This window comes from Notamacropus eugenii, chromosome 6 (assembly GCF_028372415.1).
Source record: "Notamacropus eugenii isolate mMacEug1 chromosome 6, mMacEug1.pri_v2, whole genome shotgun sequence".
Taxonomy (NCBI): domain Eukaryota; kingdom Metazoa; phylum Chordata; class Mammalia; order Diprotodontia; family Macropodidae; genus Notamacropus; species Notamacropus eugenii.
Window position 1 is genome coordinate 79,356,717 of NC_092877.1, and position 21,861 is coordinate 79,378,577.

At 39.5% G+C, this 21,861-nt stretch overlaps 1 long non-coding RNA gene across 2 annotated transcripts in view; it reads left to right on the plus strand.

The window, feature by feature from the left end:
- LOC140511353 (uncharacterized) overlaps nucleotides 1-21,861 on the plus strand; it is a 55,491-nt gene that overhangs the window by 9,311 nt on the left and 24,319 nt on the right. For both annotated transcript variants that reach the window (XR_011969510.1, XR_011969509.1), the window contains exons 2-5: nucleotides 12,041-12,145; nucleotides 12,811-12,904; nucleotides 17,322-17,472; nucleotides 21,578-21,699. This is a non-coding gene — a long non-coding RNA (uncharacterized lncRNA). The remainder of the gene's footprint in view (nucleotides 1-12,040; nucleotides 12,146-12,810; nucleotides 12,905-17,321; nucleotides 17,473-21,577; nucleotides 21,700-21,861) is intronic.

A 21,861-nucleotide genomic window follows, 5' to 3' on the forward strand; every position in this document is an offset into this window, starting at 1 on the left:
CAAGTTCCTGACCTCAGTTTGAGACTGAAAAACATACCTGTGGACTTGTCACACTCAGAGTTCAGGTAGACTGCTCTTGGACTCAACTACTTTCTTTTTCTTTTAAAAAAATTAATTGATTATTAATTTTCAACATTCACTTTTATAATATTTTGAGTTCTAAATTTTCTTCTCACCTCCTTCCCCTTCCCTCTCTCCAAGATGGCATGTAATCTGATATGGGCTATACAAGTATAATCATATTAAATATATTTCCACATTAGTCATGTTGTGAAAGAAGAATCAGAATGAAAGGGAGAACCCACAAGAAGAAAAAACAAAAAAGAAAAAAATAATCTGTTCAGTCTGCATTCAGACTCTATAGTTTTTTCTCTGGATGTGGATAGCATTTTACATCATGGGTCTTTTGGAATTGCCTTAGTTCATTGCATTGGTCAGAAGAACTAGGTCTAACAACGTTGGTCATCTCATGTTCAACATCGAATGTTCCTGTGTACATGGTTCTCCCAGTTCTGCTCACTTCATTCAGCATCAGTTCATGCAAGTCTTTCCAGGCTTTTCTGAAATTCACCTGCTCATCTTTCTTATGGAATAATAATATTCCTTTACATTCGTATGCCATAACTTTTTCAGCCATTCCCCAGTTGATGGATATTCCCTCAATTTCTAATTCTTGGCCACCACAAAAAAGAGCTGCTATAAATATTTTTGTATATGTGGGTCCTTTTCCCCATTTGTATGATTTCTGTGCGCTACAGACCTAGTGGTGGTATTGTTGGATCAAAGGGTATGCAAAGTTTTATTGCCTTTTGGACATAGTTCCAAATGGTTCTCCAGAATGGCTGGATCAGTTCACAACTTATGAACAATGTGTTAGTGTTCTAATTTTCCCACATCTTCTGCAACCTTTATCATTTTCCTATTTTGTCATGTTAGCCAATCTGATAGATATGAGTGGTTTTAATGTCTCTAATCAACAGTGATTTAGAACATTTTTTTCGTATGACCATAGATAGCTTTAATTTCATATTCCAAAAACTGCCTGTTGATATCCTTTTGACCACCATTTATCAATTGGGCAATGACTTACATTTTTATAAATTCAACTCAATTCTCTATTTATTTTAGAGAGGAGGCCGTTATCAGAGACACTGCCTGTAAAAATTGTTCCCCAGCTTTCTGCTTCCCTTTTAATCTCGGTTGTGTTGGCTTTGTGCAAAACCTTTTTAATTTAATGTACTCAAAATTATCCATTTTATAATGTTTTCTGTCTCTTGTTTGGTCATAAATTCTTCTCTTCTCGATAGGTCTGACAGGTAAACTATTCCTTGTTTTCCCAATTTGCCTATGGTATCAGCCTTTATGTCTAAATCATGTATCCATTTTGATCTTATTTTGGTATATGGTGTAAGATATTGGTTTATGCCTTCAAATACTTTCAGCTAGCTGGAAATCTCTATTGATTCAGAATGACAGAACTGCAAACTCCCTTTTGGTCTGGGATTTCTGCTTTAGTTATTTCACTGTAGGCTTTAAACTAGGTTGGAGGTCATAATTGAGACCCTACTCTGCTCTAGGGGTCAGAGCCACCCAGCAGATATTTGCTGCTAAACTTGCCTTTTGCTCAGAACTTTGCCTAGGGTTCATGATGACTCCTCCCTCTGGAATGCCACTCCAATGTGCAGATTCTTTCTTTAGTACATCCAGAATGTGTGACCTGGAACTGAATAACAAATGATGGGGCTCCCAGTTGGTACCTGTTCTTAAAGCCTCACAAGGTCAGACTTTTCTGTGCTGTATATCTGGGACCTCTTCTCCCCATGTTGCACAGCCTCTACTAGTTCTGGAATGTTCCAGCATGACCATTCCTGGTCCCTTGTATCTATTGGCTTCTCCGTCTGTCTTCTTAATCTGATCTGGACTAGAAAAAGGATCTGCTGTGATTTTTCTTGGATATGCCAATCAGAACTTGGTCTGGTGTATCTTGTAGAACGGCTTAAAAACAAGATGTTGGGGGAAATGGAAAGTGGGGAGTTTGCTGTACTTCTGATTATTTGACAGAGAGTAAGAGGAGTACAGATAATGCTTCTGGTCTCCCATGCACCACCCCTGAATTTGAAGACGAGTCCCCATAAACCTATCTTACCTTCCTCAATCATCCCGTTTTCCAGATAGAATTGTAGTTTCAATCCACTATTGCCCTAAAGCTTGCCCTTCCTTCCCCACGATAGTAGTTACCATCAGTCAAGTTTAGATCCTTTGGCTCCAGTTTACAGAGACTGAGAGTTTCTCAGAAACTCTTTCCACAGCCGGTGTACGTTGTTTTCATGAACTAGATCAGAGGTTTTGTTGGCAGTCTGTCTTGTCCAAACAATTAGAGCTATCCAGAGTGGAATAGGCTGCTTCTGGAGGCTGTGTGTTCCCTGGGAGTCCTTTTGAGGAGGATGAGATGGAGAAATAGAATGGAGCAGAGAATGCTTCCTTTCCAGACCTACTCAACTTGGTAATCCAACAGACATTTGTTAAATACCTACTTTGTGTCAGTAGGTGCTATGTGCTGAAAGTCAGAAAGATAATAACATTTATATAGTGTTTACTATGTGCCAGGCCCTATGCTAAGCTGAACGCTTTAGTTATTATCTCATCTCATCTTCATAACAATCGTGGGATATGGGAGCTATTATTATCCCCATTTTACAAATGAAGAAACTGAAGTAAACAGAGGTTAAGGGATTTGCCCAGGGTCACGCTGCTGGTAGGTGTCTGAAGCTGGATTTGAACTCAGGTCTTCCTGGCCCCAAGCTTAACCCTCTATCCACTGTGCCAAACAAACAGAAAACCAATCCCTGTCCTCAAAGAGCTAGTCTTGCTGGTTTGTTGATCAACCAAACATTTCCTGAATTCCTCTTGTGTGGGATGTCACTTATATCAGGTTTGTCCTTACTTCCTAAGAGTTAGGACACTTGAGTGCTGCTCCAGGACCTTTGCTCCTATGCCTCTCTTTTCAAATCCCTGACTCTGACTTTCCTCTCTCATTCCCAGTAAAGGATGGGGACTTCCACTTAACTCGAAAGCTAGAGACCTTGTATGTGAACCCAGAATAACAAGACAATAATTTAAATGATGCCATAAAGCAGTTCATGATAATTGCTCAAGAAATAGAAGTCAATACATGCTTAAGTTAGTATGGGCAAGAAGGAGATATCACTGGGGACTGGAGAGGGTTGGGAAAGCTTCAGAGACACTTTTCATCAGAACCAGTAGTCACCCCCAGAGAAGCTACATCTGTAGCCCTGTTTGTTTCCCACATCTTCAGTTCTAAGTTTACCAACCCCTGTAGTAAGCCTTGGTCCCAACCTGGAGCCTGTCAGCAGATGCTGCTGCTCAATTTCTGTCATAGAACTGTTGGCGAGTTTATTATGAAATGAGAGTTCTGAGACTTAGACAAAGGGCTGCATTTAGCTTCTGGCTTGTCCCCCAGAAACCCTCTCCCATTTCTCTTACACCTTGGAAGCATTGGACCTTTGTCCTCATCATTCCGTATTTGTGGAATATCCTACTCACTACCTGCTGAATATCTCCCATCCTTAAAAGCCCATCTCAAATGCCACTGCCTCCAGAAAGTCTAACCAAAAAAACAGTGTGGTTCAGAGCACTTCTAGAACACGGGTTCTTAACTCGAGTTCTGTAACCTTGCGGGTTTTTTAATGTGTAGTTTCATAACTGTTCCATATAATTGGTTTCCTTTGTAATGCTGTATATTTCACTTTATGAATTAAAAACTACTGTGCCAAGAAGAGGCCCATGGACTTTACCAGACTATCAGAGGGCCCGTACCACCGAAAAGGCTAAGAACCTGCTGTCTAGCATGACTGCCCTGAATTAAATTGGGGGTTGGTTGAATGAAGTTTCTCTTTGGACCTTCCCGGTTCCTCCTCTGGTACCTGCTTTCCTGCAGGCTCCCCTACCCTGTAATTGCTATCCTTTTCCAATCCCCCTGATCTGATAAATGCTTCTGCTGATAATAACTTGATGTGTTAGCCCTCCCAAGGATATCTGCATTTTAAAAGAAGTAGAGAGGTTGAACCCAAAGGAATGAATCTGTCACTCTGTTCTGCTGTAAAACAGACATTGGATTGGGAGACCTTCTCCAATCCCCTTCAAGTTAAGTTCAGCCTTTTTTGTACTAAAAAAATCCCCATGACTTGTAGCATTTCTATGGCTTCGCTTTTAGTTCTGTTGAAATGGAACTGAAAAAATCCCAAGAGTTGACTGTTTCCTATTCAGTCCTTTGACTAGTTCCTGGAAAGGGTTGTCCTCAGAAAAGGTAGAATGGTTAAAGTATATTTGACTGCCTTCCTCCATTTTTTTTCCTCCTTAGTCACTCTCCCACCTCCTGTCCTTTCCCCTCATCACTACCTTCAAACAACCATTCTCTGAGTATTCTCTGTTCTGCCCTTCCAGGAAAGTGTCCTGTAATTTAAGATTCTTATTTTCCTCTTTATCTTATTTGTCAAGGGGATAAAGCAGCTGTTATATTCACTCAAACCAAGGTATGAATGACTACAAATATTAACTTCTCCATTTGAAAAGATCATCTTATTAACTCAAAGAAATTGATCTCTAATTTCAGAAGAAAAGAAACCTTGGTTCCCATAAATTATGCCATTATACCATCTATTATATTTCAAATTCCTCTATTAGACTGTGAAATCCTAGAACAGGGACCATTTCGCTCATCTGTGAGTCTCTGCCAATACCTAACATGGTACCCAGTATGCAATAGGTGGTCAATATGTATTTATTTAATATATACTAAGAATTACTCATGTTCACACAGGGGATAAAGTATTGGATAATCCTTGCTCTCCCAGTGAGGCCAGTATTATTCCAGGCTGAAATTATTTCAAGAAGAGTCTTCCTCTGTGTGTTCTAGGTCCTGGTTTAACTTCATCACTGTTAATGAGAACAATAATTAAGGGCCTTCCAAAATGTTCATGTGTTTGAGAATGTTTCTTGTTGATAATAAGAATAACTTTACATATCCTTTTATGGCTTTGCAAAACACTTGTTTATTCCTCACAAAAACAGATTTTCCAGGATGAGATATCTACTTAAGTACCCATGCAGGGACTAGAACCCAGATCTTCTTACATCAGATTCCATGCTCTTTTCACGATTCTCCCCTGTCTGCCTATTCTGTTTGATTGCAACAATTTGCCAACAAGGATGAGACTAGTCATTGTTTCATAAGAAGGTCCCAGGGGCAATCCTTTCCTGCACATCCAGCTGAAAATATGAGGCCTTGTGAAAGGCAAGTTGAGGGTACCCATTTCCCCATATCCAAGGAAAGAAAGGCTCTGTGTGTACATAGGCACCCTGCTGCAGTCTTTAAGCTATTCAATTCCTTCCCCTTCCAGGACTCTTTGTCTGACAACTTCAGGTCACCTTAATTTCTCCCTTCTCTGAATGCTAACTTATAGTTAGTTCCATTTGCTTCTGAACTATAGTTCAGCTACCCTAATATATGATCTATGGGTTATTTTCTAGTGATTTTTAAAATGTTTCATATCATAATCATTTCTAGATATCAACCATCACTCCAATCTCTAGAAATGAATTCTCCCTGTAACAAAGAGTTCAACACAAAACCACTGACAGATAGACTAAGTTGGACAGTGTAGTATAGTCAACATTCTCTGTTGGCCATCCTCTGCTCTCCTATCAGAGAGGATTACATTTCATGTATCTTCCAAGACCATTACTAGCTTTTTCAGTCATTCAGAATTCCTTTTAGTGATCCTTTCTTTTACATCATTATAATCTTTATGTATATTTGTTCTATTGGTTTTATTTATTGGAAGATGCCTTGGCCCTTACCAAACTTCCCATGTCTCTTTGAATTCCACATTTGACATTTCTTACTGCATGATAGTATTCCATTATATCTGGGCAGCTAGGCGGCACAGTGGATAGTGCATTGGACCTGGAGTCCAGAAGACCTGAGTTCAAATGTAGCTGTAGACACTTACTAGCTATGTGACCCTAAGCAAGTCATTTAGCCTCAGTTTTCTCATCTGTAAAATAAGCTGGAGAAGGAAATGGCAAACCACTCTAGTATCTCTGCCAAGATGAAGCCTCAGACATGACTGAAATGACTGAATGACAGTAATAAATATTCATATACCAGTTTGTTCAGTTATTTCCCAATTTATGGGCAATCAATTGTTTTCACCAGCTCTTAATATCATCAAAAAAGTGTTACTATGAATGTTTTGTATCTATTGGATTTTTCTTTCTTTCTTTGAACTCTTCCACTAGATGTTCACATGTGAACATCAGCCTTGTCTTCTTAAGCTCCAGGAGGGTAGGAGCTGTGTCATTTTTTTTCCTTTTATATTCTTTTTCCTTTTTCCCCATAGCACCTAGCATAGCATTGGGCATAGAGTAAGTGCTTAGTAAATATTCATCAAGTAAGCAAAACTCTCACTCAGTTTGAGTTAGACTTGTGTTCATCCTTTGTTGCCAAAGAAGACCATGCCATCAGAGAAACGATGACATAACTTGCCCTTGACTTTGTTTTGAGTGAGGGAGGGTTGTTCAAGATCACCAGCTTCACTTCCCCTCCAGTGACCTGAGACTAGAATCAACCTAACTGTAGCTGAGAAAAAGAGGACTGTCTCCCTCAAAAAGTCCTGGTTCTCAAACACCTCTCAAAGAGATATCATCTTTGTCTGTCTTTCATCAACTAGAACAGCATTTCTCAGGACCTGACCTTTCATTTCAAAGCTTAGTGAAAATATCGTTTTTAAGCAATGTCTCTGATATAAATCAGTCTCTAAGTCACCAAACATTTATGGAAGCACCTAGTGTGTGTCAGACTCTGTATTAGGTTCTGGAAGAGAAGCTTGAAAAAGGTGAATTCTCACAGCATATGTCTGTATGCCTCTTAGGAACCCTTATACCAGAGTGTTTGGAATATTCTCTTATATCTCCCTCCAGGCTGTAAGTTCCTTCAGGGCAGGAATTCAGACCTAATTGATGGTGGAGAGGTAATTAATAGAGGTCAGCAATATCAGAAATGCTCAGGAACACAAAGTATAATCAGGTGAACACACAGACACATATACACACACAATACATATACACACGTGTGTATAAACACGTATACATTAGTATACTCACATATGTGGGCATACATGTGTAGTATATGTGCATGTATGTGTATATGTGTGTATACATGTGTATATATGTAACATACATAGATAATTTTGTAGGCAGTTTAGTTTTATGGACAGAGTGCTAAACTTGGAGTCAGGAAGACCAGACATTTACTATATGTGTGATCTGGGCAATTCACATCAATTTGCCTCAGTTTCCTCATTTGTAAAATGAGGATAATAATGTTGTGAGAATCAAATGAGATTATGTATGTGTAACATGTTATATACCTTAAAGGGGTTTGGGACTTATCCTGTGATATTATTGGTATAGCGAACTCTCAGGTGAAGCAACGCCCTCTATCATGCAGGTTACCACCTTCTCTGCCACTCATAGTGTTAGAGATTTGCCCAGTCTGAGATGTTAGGTGACTTGCCTGAAGTCATACAGCTATTTGGATTCAAGGCTAGTTCTCTCGCCATTCCTGCCCCATCCTATCTCTCGACTTAAAACATTTTACAGGCTTTAAAGCACTGTGTAAATGCAGGCTATGAATATGATGATAATGTATACAAGTCCTTCTTTGGACTACGGGAGGGAGAGTGTTCCTGGCCTAAATGACCTCAGAGGTCCCTGTCAGGTCTGAATCCTGTAATTCTATCTAATAAGGAGATACAGAGGAATCAAGTGATTGGAACAGATCAGTGTTAATCAGCCAGGGTTTCTTGGAGGAGGCCATCTCTAGTACCTGGAGGAAAACTTGAAAAGCTGTAAATCTCACTTCTAGATGCCTCCTCTGGGTGGCTGAAATCACCCCCTGGCAATCTTAAGCAACTCCTGGGGCCTTTGGGGGAGGATCACCCTCACCACATACCTCCAGAGAAGGCTGTTCCTGTAGAGTTCAGAGACTCAGAATTATGGTGAGGGAACAGGGGCCTGGGCCAGCACTCACTTTGTACTCCCCAGCAGAGTCTGGGTAGAAATGGAGTTAATGCACTTTGCAAGAGCAAACCATAAATCAATACCTGCCCACAAGTAACTGCAACATAAATTAGAATGTGACAAGTGTAAAGGAGAAGGCCAAGCAAAGTGCTATGAGAAATGAGAGAATGTAAAGAGAAAGAACTGGGAATCAAAACACAATTCTGTCCATTTATTGTGTGGCCATGGACAAACCACTACACCCTACTGAGCTTTAATTTCCTCTTATTTAAAATGAGAAGACTTCATCTTTTTGTGTGTGTCATGGACCCCTTTGACAGTCTGGTAATTCATTCTCAGAATAATGTTTTAAAATGCATAAAATAAAATACATAGTATTGCATGGAAACCAATTATATTGAAATACAGTTATCAACATATTAAAAAAAAAGTTCAAGAACATCAGATTGAGAAGCCTTGGGCATCGCGGAGGCTCCTTGCAAATCTAAATCTTTGAGATTCCTCTTGGGATCAGGACTGATGTTCTGTACTTCCAGCCCAGGTGGATGGGGCAATGTGGTGTTCTAGGGGGAAGCAAATAAGACTTCAGAGGAAGTGGCCCTTAAACTGGACCTTGAAGAAGGAAATATTTCAATAGAGGAAGAGGCAGTGTAGTCCCCTCCACATTCTGGGCACTGAGGACAGAGACAGAAGAGGGTGAGATGAGAATAAGGAAAAGTGAGTGGTCTAGTTTGGCAGAACTGTGGGGTGTGTTGAGTGAAGTACTATTAGACAGATGAAATCAAGGTTAAATGAATGTCATGGGCAGCCTTGAAGGAGGACGGGAAGAGAATGGGAAGATGGGGGGGAGGGAAGGAGTGCATTTCTACCCTTTGCCTTTATGACTGATTCTACATACATGAGAGCTTCAGATACTTTAGCAAGAGATAGTCAAAAGATGACTCTTTTCCCTACTGGTTGCCTCCTGGAATCACTGCCCTGATATGAAGGGAAGGGTGGTCATTAGGTTTAGATCTGAAAAGCTCAAGACCATGCTGTTCCATAGACTAGGGCATCCTCTGTTTCCTGGTCCCATGGTGCCCAATGCCATTCTGACTCCTTTGCCTGAGAATTTGAGCATGACTTGGAGGGAAGGGTGCCAGTCTTTGGGGATCTTTATTCCCTTCCCTTGCCACACCCCCTAGGGGCCCAAATTATCAATGCTCTTGGTGGCTGGGGTCACTTTTTCTCCTCCAGGTTACTCACAAACTAGCCTGGGAATAACTTATTCCAATGATAACCTCTCTCCGGTTTTCCTCCTGTCCTGCTGCTCTCGAAAGTCAGTGATCGATAATAGCCTGTTCCTTTTGATTATGAGATCCTTACTTGTAGCCCTCCTTCCCTTAATTGGAGCTGAAGTTACCTTCTGAAGGGTAACAGACTGAGTCTTTGTGGGCAGCTATTGATTTATGGTTTGTTCTTACAAAATGCATTAACTGCATTTCTACACAGTCCCCTTTGGGTTTGGACTCAGAGCTCTTGCATCCTTTCCCTCCACCTCCCTGCTGCAGTATTTCCCCTGAGGCCCTCTCCTTCTTTTCCTATCTAGTGCCATGTTCTGACCTCATTACCCAACTACTTTGAAGGAAGGCTTGGAGATTGTTGATAAATAACTCTCTTGAAGCTCATTTGACCTTCCTGGGCGTTGTGCTGAAATCAGGATTTTCAGGAAAGGGCGAAGGAAACCTCCTTCACCTAAAAGCAAGGGTCTCACACATCCACATATGCCATATCACAAGTTGGCTTGATATGAAGGATTTAGCCCAAAACAGTCACTTTGAAGTCACTGAGTGCATTCACTACATCCCTAGGCTCTGGGAAAGCTTTGGAGAACCCTAACACAGGCTTGGGTTTTAGGTAGGAGTTGGAATCCACCCAGGCTCCCACAGATTCCTCAGGACAGACATGTGGGCTGGTCCCGAAAGTCTATGTTCTCCAGATGTGGGAAGAAACTTATTTTCAACAAATATTTATTAAGCAACTGTTATGGACGGGGCACTGTGCTGAGTTCTCCCTTGATCTTCCTTATCATTTATATAATCTTATAGGGGTTACAATCTGTACTCAAGTATTTATAAAATGATATGTGAACACCTACATATATATCTCTTGAGACTTCTGTTTTCCGGTTCCATGCTGCTTTCTCTTGCTTTAACTGAAAAACCACTTCTGGTTTGAGGATTGGAAGCCCCAACTTTCTCCTATTTGCAGTGGTTCTGGTTACTGTTGGGTAGGAGGTTTACCATGACTTCATCTAGGGTGGCTCACAATTCTAGCACAAGGCAAGTAAAGTAGAAAGAGCCCCTATCTTCAGAGAGTCTCAAACTTAGATTGAATTTTCACTATATCTAGGCCAGCTCCAGTCATGCTTTATTCTTACATTTTCAAGAGGTTTGCTATTCTGGATTCATAAGCAAATCAACATCGCCATCACTATTGCAAAGGATGTGCAAGCCTATACCTCTGTGGCTCCAATCATGTTACCTGAGACTTTGTAAATGAAAATACACCTCTTTGGTCACTACTTTCCTATTTGTGTTTTCTCCTCCTATTAGACCATAAATTTCTTGGGACAGGGACTTGTCTTTACTTTTATGCTTGTATCACCAGGCTTGTATCACCAGCACTTAGCGTAGTGCTTGACACATAATATAATAAATAAATAAATGTTTTTTCTTTCATCATTATCTTGAGGCACCTCTGAGTCTACCCCAGCTAAACTTTGTAAAGAAACCTTAGAGACAGACAGGATATAAGCTGTGACATTGTCAGTATATACTTCTAGGCAACAAAATATGCCAGATGGTAATCCTCAACACTTCCCTGTAAAGGAATCCAGCAGAGGTAGAGAGGTCTTAACCAATGCTGTTTCTCTGTCATTTGAATACTTTCTAATGAGGAAATAGATCCCTTCCCCTTAAGCTAGTCATAAACCGCAGATACCACCAATTAGCAGTGAATTGCTTGAGCCAGAATTAAAGATCTGTGATTGGACCAGTTTGCATGTGATAGACAAAAATCCCTGTCAATTAGCTTCTTTCCCCCTGAATGCAGGGAGCAAAGGTATGGGTCAAAAAGGCATTAGATATATTCATAGTCTTAAATTTTATGGAGATGATTATAGTTAATCCTTGATCCCTTCTCCAACCAGCCACTGAGCTTAGGGAAACCTGATCAACACTAAGCTCACCTACTACTACTACTACATTCATAGCATGCATTGTCTTGTGTTTTTGTGTATGTGTGTTTTGTGTTATGTATGTTTATGTATTTAAGACATTTAATTAACATGTAACATTTAATTGTATTCATTTTCACCCTTTATCGCATAGTCAAATATTTATAGTTGCTTCACACCATCAGTTCATGCTTTGTCTCTACAAAAATATGGAAAACTCTTGAATGCCAGTCTTTCACATTTTTGAGTAGCAACTTGGTTCAATGGAATGAAGATTGAACTTGAACTCAGATGGCCTGGGTTCATATTTTGGTTCTACCACTTACTAGCTAGGATTGCTAGTAAGTTACTTAAATTCCCTGAACCAGAGTTTTCTCATCTGTAAGATGTCAATTATAATCATTGTACTACTTCCTTAGAGCATGTGTGAGGAAAGCACTTTGCTACCTTTAAACTGGTATTTAAATGCCCAAGATTTGTTGTTGTTGTTTATTCCTCAATGCCCAGACACTCCAAAAATGCTTGTTGAATGGGTTTGTTTCCAAAAGCCAGCTGGGCTTTCTCTTTGAAGACTTTTTCAGCCTTGAAGGATCAGGTCTATAGAGTGGTCCCTCAACACCCTCACTTGCCACCAGCCAGCTAGCTCTGCATTTCCCCTTGGACAGCTGAGTTATTTCCCTTGTGACTAAAAATATTCCCTTGGATGTCTTCTTCTTGCAGCTGTTACCTCTGTACTTGAGTGATCTGGCTAAAATCAGAGGCTGAGAAGGGAGGAAGACAGAGAAGTCCTCAAGGGTCCCCCTGGGTTGGTGCTGTCTAAGGAAGGTAATTCTTCAATTCAATTCAACACCAATTAATTAACTGCCCATAAGTCCTTGGGCACTTTACCTCACTTTACCTCGGTGCATCACAATTTCTTCATCTATAAAATGGGAGAGTGGGACTAGGTTGTCTCTAATGTCCTTTCCAGTTCTTCCTCAATGTGTCTAGATCCTACTATGTGCCAGACACTATTCTAGGTAGTGGGGATACAACAACAACACTATTAGTAACATTTATTTAAGCACCATATATATATATATATATATATATATATGTAATTTCATTTGAACCTTCCTGATACCCTTAGGACAGCTAGGTGGTACGGTGGATAGAAGCTAGGCCTGTAGTCAGGAAGACCTGAATTCAAATCTAGTCCTCAGCCCCTTACTAGCTATGTGACCCTAGGCAGGTCACTTAACCCTGTTTGTCTCAGTTTCTTCATCTATAAAGTGAACTGGAGAAGGAAATGGTGAACCACCCCAATGTTTGTGCCAAGAAAATTCCAAATGGGGTCACAGAGAGTCAGACACAACTGAACAATCACAACATTACTCCAATTTTACAGACAGAAAAACTGAGGCTGAGTGAGGTTAAGTGACTTGCCCAGGATCACACAGCTAGTAAGCATCTGGGGCAGGATTCAGTGATGCTCTCTGTTATGTTGCTAGCTACCCTGGACAAAAATGAAGACAGCCTCAGTGAAATTAACATTCTACTGGGTGGCTACAGGTGCACAGATGAATGAGGAGACACAGTACGCAGGTGAGTAAATATAAAATAATAAATAAGAAAGCAATTTCAGAATACAGGAGTGTAAATAAGTGGGAAATCAGAAAATAGCTTTTTAAGAAGGTCGTACTTGAACTGGGCCTTGAAGAGTCAGAGGTGAGAAGGGAGAGCATTGGGGGTGGGAGTGGAGGACCCCAGAGGTAGAAAGTGAAATATCATGTATAAGGAACTGCCAATAGGTCAGTTAGACTGAAAGTAGAGTGTGCAGTAGAGAGGAATGTGTAATCAGCCTGAAAAGTTAGCTTAGGACCAGAATGTGAAAGGCTTTAAATGTAAACAGAAAAGCTTGCATTTTATCCTAGAAGCAATAGAGAAACAATGATGTCTGAGACAGACCTGCAATCCCAAGAGGGCAGTAGGAAGGACTTGTTCAAGTTAGGGCTGGTCCTTTAGGATTGAGGGACCCAGAGTGAGAATATGACCCTGAATCTCTGGACCCCAGCAGTGTGGGGAGATAGTTCTGGGCTGTTTATCTACCAGCCCTCTTGGACCATAGAGTTTGACCAGTAAATTGCCCATACTCACTTGGCTACAGGCAGAGCCAGACTTTGAACACATATCTTCTGACCTGAGTTCAAGACTTTCCACTTTACCATATACTGCTTCTCCAAAGTAGTGAGAGAGAGAGTTAATCACTAGCTGCTATGAGACCAATATGGGGTATTTGGCACTCACACCTAACAAATGGGTTAGGAAAGAATCCTCCAAAGATCAGTGAGATCCTCCACTGAAATCTTCCTTCTTTGGAAATTTGAGGAATGTCCAGCTTTAGCTGTATCTGGGAAAGCTAAAGTCATTCCAAGGCTCCTGCCTCAAGTGGACTGCTATAGGGACTACCTCTCTGGTGCCAAATCACCAGGGGGTTCTGGGAAGAGACGCTGGGTCTCCAACAGAAACTATTAAATCTCCTGCTGGATCTATTACATTCTGAGCTAGAGAAATAAAAGTGCCTTCAGGGTTCACTAAGCTCAGTAGGGCTTTTGGCAAGGATGGTCCCTGATGAAGCTCCCCATGGTGACTGCATGGTCTAAGGTCAGGCCAGACTTCCCTAAATTCAGTCCAAGCTGGAGAGAGGGATGGCCCAGCCCAAACACCCTGTGGTTGTGGGAATCCTCTTCTTCTTAATGGGATTTCCCCTCCCACCTTATCTGTTCCTTGACCATTTACCATGAAAACACTTGGATCAGCTCTTCTCTAGGTAAGAAACCTCTGAGAAGTTTGTTAGGGCATGAATGATGCATGATCCAAAGTCTAATGGGGAAGCTGTCTGTGTCCCCAGGCCTCAGAAAAATCCAGGCTGCCACTAACCCAGAGATCAAATTCTTTTCAGACTATTAGACTCTCCAGGAGAGGGAGAAGGCCATTAGCTAATTCTCCAATGAAAGGTTGTTGTGGTATTGTGGCTGTCTGTCACAGGATGTAGATATAGAATTCTTAGGCTGGAAGCAATCTGCAGATCATTTAATCCAACTATTATCTTTTTATAAACAAAGAAACTCAGAACTTGAGAGGCAAAGTATATGATTTCTTTGAAGTTAAACAATGAGTGCCAGCAGTGGGCTTGAACCCAGGCCTAGGAGGCAAGGTGGTCTAGTGGATGAGTGAGGGACTTTCCCGGGCAGGCTATTCAATAGCTTTCAGTGTCCTTATCTGTACTATGGGACTGCTAGAACTATCAATTGTTATCATATAGGTAAATGACTTCATGAACCTTAAAGCATTTTATAAAGGGGAGTGATTATTACCTGGTGAGCATTCTTTTTACAATACTGGGATGCTTTATACTGATTGTCCTTGCTGTACTCCTAAACAGTGACAACTCTTGGCCTTGCCAGAGTAGATTTCAACTATGACAGGCAACATGGCATAGAAGAAAGAGTACTAGATTTAGAATCATGGGATTTGGGTTCGAATCCCAGGTATATTTCTTGATGTATATGTGTCTTTGGGAAAATTCCATCCCTTCTCAGGGCCTCATATTCTTTATGAGTAAAGTGAAGGAATGACCTTTAATGGTCCTAGTTAGTGTGTGAAAGTTTGTAAAAATATGGTGTTGTAATTCTCCCTCATCCTCTCACCCTCACTCTAGATATCATTTTCAGCCTAGAAAGCAGGATATCGGGGAAGAAAATGAAGGATTGAAATGGGAAGACATGTCATGATGACTGGAAGAGGCAGCTGAGAGGGAGCCAGTAAAGTAAAATTCAAAATTCATTCCAGTTCATCTAGTTACCGTAAGGAACAAGGGTTGGCAGGATGATATGGGGAAACTATGTCTCAGAAGTGGGAGGGATCTTAGAGACAGTAGTGAGCTGTCTAATGTTTAACAACTGGCTCCCTATTTTAAAAAAACCCAGTATGTAAGATCCACTTTTAAAATTTAAACTGCATTATTAACATTCTTCAGCCCTTTCTTAAATCTAGACAATCAACAAAACAATTAATCAAGCCCTGGTGTGTAGCATTGGCCAATTTCTGAGGTGTAAACACTTACGACAAAAATTTAACAATTGGCTCTTGAGAGCCAGTTTGAACTGGATCCAGCACACCTCTGCTTAGAGATCATTTGGTCCCGGGACTCTAACTGTTTTTTTGTATTATTGATGCCTTTAGCAGTTTGGGGATACCTACAAATCCCTTCTCAGAAGAATGCTCATTGCCTATGTTCATGATTGAATTATGTTGAACATAATTGTTCATAACTAAATTTCAGATAAAGATTAGCAAAAAATAAAATTGGACCCAACTAAGCTCCTGGATCCTCCGAAATCTATCCAGAGACCCTGATTAAGAATTCTTGATTTAATCTGAGCTCTTCATTTTACAGAGCACAGAAGGCAACTGAGGTTCAGAGGGGTGGAGTTATTTGTCCAATGTTTTACATCTAAGAAGTGGAAGCGTTGGGAAGTAGTCAGATGATACAGGGCGTAGAGTATTAGACTTAGAATCAGGAATATCTGAATTTGAATTCTGCCTCAGATACTTACTAGTTATGTGAGCCTGGAAAAGTTACTAACCTCTTGCAGCCTCAGTTTCTTCATTTGTAAAAATGGGCATAAAAATGACACCTTGCTGTTTTGAGACTAAAATGAGATAATATGCATAAAGTGCTTTGCAAACCTTATGGTTCTTTCTGTCTCTTTGTCTGTCTCTTCTATTATCATCATTATTAGTTGGTATTTGAACCAGGTTCTCTGACTTCAAAACCCCTGCTCTTTTCATCATACAATCTTAACTTACAAAAACCAGACAAATAGGGAAAAAGCCAGTGATGATTATTTATTTTGAAATATTTAATTATTTTTATTCTGAACTTAAACACCCAAAAAGTGAGCATTTGCACATAAACACAGCAGAACATTAAAAAAAAGATTCTATGGGAAACCATAAATCTTCATTTCACACAGCTAGCTTAAAAAAAAAACCTAATAAATTCTATGTTACTTTCACAATGTTTTGGTATGTTTGTGATTTCTCCTGACCTTCCTTCTGCTCTTTCCTGTGTATTTTTAAATGTTATAATACTTTTTTTGGGAGGAGGAGGCATCACCCTTGCTAATCCTTCCCCTCACCCCTTCATCCTTCCTTCTCTCCATTAACGGACAAAAAGAAAAACCTAAATTGTGCAATAAATAAGTGTAGTCTAGCAAAATTAATCCTCACAGGGTCCAGGTAATGGTTATTTCTCAGAGAAAGTCTGGAAAAAATATAAATTGAAAGAATTAAAAATATGAGGAGAGAAAATAATGCAGCTATTCCACAGTGACGAAAAGGCACATTAAATAATTTTCTTCAAATGGTTTTGGGGAGAAAGTCTTTAAAAAGAGGCAAGAGTTGAAAAAAATAACCGGGAAATGTGCATTGCGGGAAGATAGATACATTAACTTCAGATGGCTACTATTTGTCTCCTCTGGGGAGTCCAAGAAATAACTCTACCTAAATGATGCTTGTAACCAACTCCTTTCTCCCTTAGAGATGAAAGCTTCTTTTATCGCCATTGTCTCTTTGCCCTCTGCTTCTCTATGAGGTGAAAAAAAACCAGAATTATCTTCCTTCTAAAAAAATTTTTTTTTTAGGAAAAAAATCCCCAAACCTCAGGCATTCACAAAGAAATGCAGAAATGTAGGAAGTTCCTCCACACCAGGAGAGCTGAAGGGTAGCGGTTGGAGTGGCACTGCCAGAGGCAATGTCACCCTCAGGGAAAAAATCTTACAGTTCCAGTTTAGCAGGAAATGGAACCAGCAAAAGATCACCGAAAAACGAATGAGGATTTGATTATTCACACTAATTGGGGGGCGGCCAGGGGACAGAAGAGAGCAGAGACATGGGGAATCCCACATTGTGAATAATACACTTCAACCCCCTTTTTTGGTTCTGTAATATGTTTCAGGTTGTGTGTACTGGGGCTTCTAGGAATTCACTTCAAACAAATGACTTAAGGAAAGCCTTTTTCGGGACAAGCTGCTAATCTGTATATATCCTTTCCCTATTTTGACCCCAACTCAACTCGTCCCTGCTGGGAATATGCAGACTGCTTTCAGGTAAAGTTTGCCTTTGTGTAGAAGACTTCCCTGAAGGTGGTAAGGTCTTTGGGTTTCCTGAAAAACTTCCTGGTATGGAAAATAAATCGTCAAGATGTCCACAGAACTGTAATTAAACAGATTTGGGTGAATTGTCAGTAGTTAGAGTCTGCAACGTCTAGAAGCAAATATTTGATTAGATGTCAATTGCCAGTAAGTTTCAAGGCAGCTTTCAAGGCAGTTGAGAGATGAGGCTTGACCTGTAGATTTCTCTAATCTGTACTAGCAGGAGAGAGGCCTCACACCAGTGCTCTCTTGTTGAAAGAGACCTTAGATTTCATTTACTCCACCCCTTTCATTTTACTGGCAGGAAATCAGAGAGAGAAAGAAATTTTTGAGTGCCCACATCTATAAGTTACTACTGTTACTATTTTTAGAAGAAAAGTAATTTGGATATAAATTATAGTTATGGCATTAAAAGGCTATCTGGAAATCTGCAGTAATCCTGATAGGAATTTTAGGTACTTGAATATGAATTAATTTTGTTGATGCTTCATTTTTTTTTCAAAAAAGATTTCATTTAAAATTGTGTTTGTCCTTCATTCTCGAAGAGGACCATGACATCATGATGATGACATGACTTGCAGTTGACTTTGATTTCAGTGAGGGAGGGCTGTGTAAGGTCACCAGTCTCACTTTCCTCTCACTTAAAAATGAGTATTCTCTTGGAAGGAGATGATAGGTGAAGCTGGATGATGCTGTCAAGATGCATCATTGTAATCAAGAAGCAGCTGTTCTTGAGCACCAACTCTGAGCAGAGGTAGAGCCCACAAAATCAAAGAAAACACCATCCACAAACTTTAAGAGCTTTCATTTTGATGGAGGTTGGGGGAATGCCAAACTTGTAACAGGAACATAATCAGCTTATAAAAGATTACCTTAGTTTGGGAATCTTAACCTGGAGTCTATGAACTTTAAAAAAAATTTTTGAAAATTGTATTTTACTAAAATCTATTTCCTTTGTAAATTCTATATATTTAATTTTATACACTCAAAATCATTATTCTGATAAGATGACTGTAGGCTTCATCAGACTGCCAAAAGGATCCAGGTCACACAAAAAAAGATTAAAAACTCCTGGTTTAGGATGTTGGAAAAAAAAGATAACTAAGTAGGGTTTAATACAGCTCAGTGAAAGCAACCTGGATACTTATTGTCAAACTCTGGTGTTATCAGATGATGATGGTAGAGCATATTAGAAAAATGACAGACTTGACAATAAATAAACCAGTGTCTAGAGAGCTCATCAGGGTTCAAGAGCCTACTGTGCAAACCTGAGTATATGAGGCCACTCTAAAACTGTAAATTGCAGAGGAGCTGCCGATGTACATTGAGATAGGAAGATTTCTCATTGGGAAATTCCTACACAGATCTACATATAGAAATCACAGATCTATGCTCTCCTACCACCTCCCCCCTTAAAAAAAATTACTAATTTTTCAGATCAAAAATTTAAATTGATATGCCATATTTGCTTCTCTCAGTATAAAATAAGATCTGGTTAGATGAGTATTTGTAAATGACCTTATGCTTTTTGTTGCTATTTTCAGTCATGTATGACTCTGTGACCTCATTTGGGATTTTCTTAGCAAAGATACTGGAGTGGTTTGCTATTTTCTTCTTGGGTTCATTTTATAGATGAGGAAACTGAGGCAAATAAGGTTAAGTGACTTGCCCAGAGTTACAGAGCCGATAAATATATATGGCCAGATCTGAATTCAGGAAGATGAGTCTTCTTGACTGCCGGACCAGTACTCTATCCACTGCATCACTTCGCTGCCCAACCTTATGCAAAATAAAAGAGTAAAATAGTGTTTTCCAATGTCATTGGTGGGTCACAGACTGCCTTCCCCCACCCCAATCATATACTGAGGAAGTCCCCTTGCCTTTTTTTTAAAAAACACTTCTATAAATACCTTCTTATAAACTTAGAGAAAGGAGCTTCCAAAACATTTTACTGATCCATATCTGGGACCTCTTGTCTATATTCTTGTCCATTGTCAAATACCTGTGAGTTGAACACCTTTGAATAATTCCAGGAGCTGAAAATTACATGATAGTCAATTTATCTTCAGTCACTTACTTAGACCATCAAAGGGCAGTTCTTAATCCTCTGTTAGGCCTGAAGCTTATTTTATGGGACCTACCAAAGCAGTCATAAATCTATAAATGGCTTTTTCTCATCCTCCTTACTCTCCCCTCCGGCCCTATTCTCACACCTCAGAGATACAGAGCTGGGCTGGAGCCAGTTGCTGGAAAGAAACAGTTGTTAAATTCAGTGTGAGCATTGTTATAAAAATATTTAGCTAAATATGATTTACTTTCTCAAGCAAAATAACAATTATACCAAAAATTCTCTTAGGACAGCATTTGTTCCTTGTTAAAAATTTTTATTGATACCTTCCACTTTTACATCACCAACATTTGCCAATATGTCCCTCTTCTCCTCCTCATAAAGCCATTTTATAACAAAGAATAAAAAATGGAAAAGAAAAAACACTTTAGGAAAATCCACCCACACATCAACTAAGTCTCATACCATCTTCAGTGTTCCACATGGAGAGTTACTTACCTCTACAAAGAAGGGAAGAAGGTGCATTCTCAGATCTTTTCTTTGTGGGCACGCTTGATCATTTTAATTTCACCTCATTCAGTTACAATTGTTTATTTGGGGTTATTCTTTTCATTTATTATGCATAATGTTTTCCTAGTTTTCTTTACTTCAATTTGCTACAGTTCATATAAGTCTTCCCGTACTTCATTGCACAATAATATTCAAATTATTCATGTATCACAATGTGTTAAGTAATTTCTGAATTTACGGACATCTATCTTTTTTTTTTTTTCAATTCTTGGCTACCACAAAAAGTGTTGCAATTGATATTTCTGTGCATATGGAGCTTTCCTTTTTGTTATTGACCTCCTGGGTATTGGTACAAGCTCAGCAGTGGGATCTCTGAGTCAATAGATATCCACACTTTAGTCATTTTTTAATATGGTTGTAAATTGTTTTTCAGAATATTTGGACATATATATATATATATATATATATATATATATATATATATATATATACACATGCATACATATGTATGTATGTATGTATGTGTACAACCTCTTCAACTTTCTACAACCTCTCCACATAGACCATTCCTAGGTTTTGTTACCTTTACAAATTTTCTAGTTGTGAGATGAAACCTCAGAATTTTTTTATTTGTGTTTCTTCTATTAGTAGTTTGGAAGAATGTTTGCAATTCGGAGAACTGTTTGTGCATTTCCTTTGACCACAGATCTCCGAAGGAGTGGCTTTTTGGTGTTATATAAATTGAGTTAGTTCCCTTTACATCTTGAATATCAGGCCTTTATCAGAGATATTTGATGCAAAGTTATTTTTTTCCTAATTGCTTCCTTTCTTATCTTAGACATATTAAGTGTGGTTATGTTAAAGTTTTTCAGTTTCACGCGACTGAAATTACCCATTTTATCTCTAATCTTTGTCTCCATCCCTTGTTGCTTTTTAAGTCTCTCCTTTACCATAGTTGTGTAAAGTACCTTATCAGGTTCTTTTCTAATTTTATAGGGAAAGGGGAGGACCTAAAGGTGTACCTTTAGTACACACACACACACACACACACACACACACACACACACACACACACGTATATATGTACATGATCCTGGAGAACACTTCCATATGTTCTCAGCAGAATGTCATTAATCAATGCTGAAGACATTGACTGTTTACCTCAGGTTGAAGTCAATCCCTCTCTAGGCAAATTTCCAACTGAAGTTTTGAATATCATTAGGCTGCTCTCCTGTGGCAAAGCACCTGGTACTGATTCTATTCCAGCTGAATTTACAAAGTAGTGGGTTCATTCTTCATACAAAAGCTACCTGAAATTTTCCCTGTTATATGGCAAGAGGAAGTTATCCTCCAGAAGTTCAAGGATGCTTCCATTGTCCATCTCTATAAAGGTAAAAGAAATAGATTGTCCTGCGACAATCACAGGGAGGTTTCTCTCTTAGTCATTGCTGGCAGAATTCTTACCAGAGTCCTCCTTAATAGGCTGATCCTGGAAGATGGTCATTCATCTCAGAGCCAGTGCGGCTTCAGAAAGGACTGAGGAGCAGTCGATATGATGTTTGCTGCCTGACAACTCCAGGAGAAATGCCAAGAACAGAACAGAGGTCTGTACACAACATTTGTCAGTCTGACCAAGGTCTTGATATATATGTATATGAAAAAAATATGTATATATAGGTATGTGTATGTGTATATGTGTGTATGTACACACATCATATACATATACTTAACATGCATATGTGTGTATATGCACACACATATAGCTA